The following is a 2,671-nucleotide window of genomic DNA, read 5'->3' as shown; positions in this document are numbered from 1 at the left end:
TTCTTAGTTCTTTAGGCTTTTGCTCTACACATCTTCAGAACATAACAAATTCTTGAGATGGAAATTGGCTGTATTTGAGGTCTCTTGAGTCTCCATTTTGTCACTCTAACCACAGAACTGCAAACTGTGATTGTTTATCTGTGCCCCAGCAGCAGCTCACTGTCTTAACCAAGCTCGTAGTCTCAGCCTTTAATTCATACCTAGAATCAGCAAATTTCCCCAGAGAAAAAGACAGATCTTCAGTCTACCTCTGAATTTACCTCTGTTTTCTCTGGAATGTCAGTCTCTCTAAGTCTCATTGCTTCAGTAGCTCGCTAAAACCCTAAAAAGACATTTTTATAGTTTATCTGGCTTTTTTAGTTGCCATGAATACTTCATCCTGTCCTAAAGCAGAAGTCTTGATATCCATATTGCCTTTATTTAGAGAACTCCTAAAAGTATATAATTAAACTTTACATCTTTCCTATGCTACAGATGTGTTTTCCTTTTTTTTTAATAGAGAACTTTTTATTGCATCCTTAAAATAGTACAAATATGTTTTAGGAATCATTTAGCATCTTGTTTTTGTAACTGAACAATTCTTAAATCTTATTCATCAGCCTGTTGAACTATTCCTTTTTTAGAGATGTTAATATACCCCAAACTTTTCTGATATCCTTGTTTTTAACTGCTATGGCTTGCTGAATCAAAGCAGGTGGATTTGATATTTAATACAAGTTCAATGTCATTTTCTTCAAGAATTAACTCATCTTTCTGAGCTCAAGATACTGAACAAGTAATGTCTGGCCTCATCTGAATCATGTATTTTTCACCCAAGACATTTAGAATTTCAACAAGAGACTATTCTCCTGAATAACAATGTTGATGGAGAAGTAAGCACACACAGCCCTCATTTTGTAATGGAAACACAGTGTCACACCCTTGATCATGTTCTGTATATGACTACAAATACTGCGAATAGTAGCCAGCTCCTTTCTATTCCCCCTTTTGCTAACCTGGTAACTCTTCTTTTTCTTTTCAAGATCACTGAGTTCTACACTGATGTGATTGAAATTCCTCCACAGGGCTCCTCTGGGCCCTTTGCAATAACTGTGCATCCTTCAGAGTGATGTCCCCATTTTCTGGAACATCAATAATCTGATTGCTGAGGATGGTCTTCATTCTCACAGTAGTTGCAACAAAGAGAGCTACAGATTTGTTTTCCTAACTGCCTCTAGAACATTTCTATTTTAATGTGTTCAAATAGAACTCATCCCTTTCTTCTCCTATATCTACAATGGCTCCATCAGACTCCCATCTGTCCACCATGTTGGGGATGAGGAATGGTTGCGATATTAAGCAGGGGGCTCCCGGAAGTTCTCACTGAGAAGATAACCATGGAACAAAGATCTGACAGTGAGAAGGAGCAAGCCTTCTCTTGAAATGTCTGTGGGAAGACAAGCAGGAATAGCAAGTTCAATGACGCTAATGGAGCAGTGTGTCTGACGTTTTTCTATAATGACAAAGAGATCAATATAGCTGGGGCTGAATGAGCAAGGAGAGAGTAATGGGGTGTACATTCAGACCAGGGCTAATGTATGTATTGTCTCTGACTGTTTTTTCTCTTTCAACACTTCACATCTAATAAATATTATGTCCTACAGGTTTTACCAATGACATATTCCTCCCATAAAAGCCTCATTTATAATCATGTTAAAACCACCATAATTTATAATGTATTGCCTATAAGTAATCACAAATTAGAAACTTATTCTCCTAGTCTTGGAACTCCCTAGTCCAAGTAAGTTCCAAATAAAATACTCTCCTCTGCCACCACTGCTATCTCAGTCACAGGACAAGACTTTAAAGATTCCTAACTCTGGATTTTTCCATTATCATGCATGAACATGCCAATTGAAGAGGAGAAAATGGCCTAGTTTTCTATGACTTGTATTTAGAATGTTTGAATGAGTAACTACTCTATGTCATTCCTACCACAATATAAGAAAAATCTGAGAATTTTGGAATTAGTTGTAGATCTATTCAAAATTCAGACGGATTTTGTGGGTATAAGACTGTGCTAGCAAGTAAATAAAATGTTCAACTTCCTATTGTTGGGAAAAATCTAAAATAAAATAATCAATTGTCCTCGTGATTTCTTGGCAAGAATTTCACCAAAACAGCAGTGCTCTGCTCTTGCAGACAACTGCTATCTAGAGAGCACTTTGCATTTCATTGCTGTCCATTCTTTTCCCACATACATCATGCTGACGCAAACTGCTTTCATAAAGTAGATAAACATGATTATTGCTTTTCTAGAAAAGGAGCAATTTTTAAGACATACAAAAATATAAGTACATATTGCCCATATAGCCATAGACTTCCTGATTCTTTTACCAACACAATAAAAACTAGTTCTCTATGCTCCTGTGGGAAACCATCTGTTGTTTTCTACTAAATGAAATAACATCAATTTGCCTTTCCAGCCATTGCCCCAATCGTCTGCCTCTAATGTGGTACATTTGAGAATCTTATCATTCCCTCTGCTCACAAAGAAATAAAGTTCCAAATGCTTAATAAATAATGCAAAATTATTTGGAACAAAAAAAATCATGGAACCCAAAAAATATGTATGAAAATAACATTACTACAAATCTCATTTCTGGGAGAAATTTTAGAAAACTTTAATTTT

At 36.0% G+C, this 2,671-nt stretch overlaps 1 pseudogene; it reads right to left on the bottom strand.

Annotated features, from left to right (window-relative positions):
* Positions 1–588: 588 nt before the first annotated feature.
* Positions 589–1,161, bottom strand: LOC105876661 (large ribosomal subunit protein uL6 pseudogene; annotated as a pseudogene).
* Positions 1,162–2,671: the final 1,510 nt, after the last annotated feature.

This window comes from Microcebus murinus, chromosome 1, assembly GCF_040939455.1.
Source record: "Microcebus murinus isolate Inina chromosome 1, M.murinus_Inina_mat1.0, whole genome shotgun sequence".
In the NCBI taxonomy this organism is placed as follows: Eukaryota; Metazoa; Chordata; class Mammalia; order Primates; family Cheirogaleidae; genus Microcebus; species Microcebus murinus.
The sequence above is the reverse complement of the archived record's forward strand: the minus strand, read 5'-3'. Positions and strand labels throughout refer to the sequence as shown.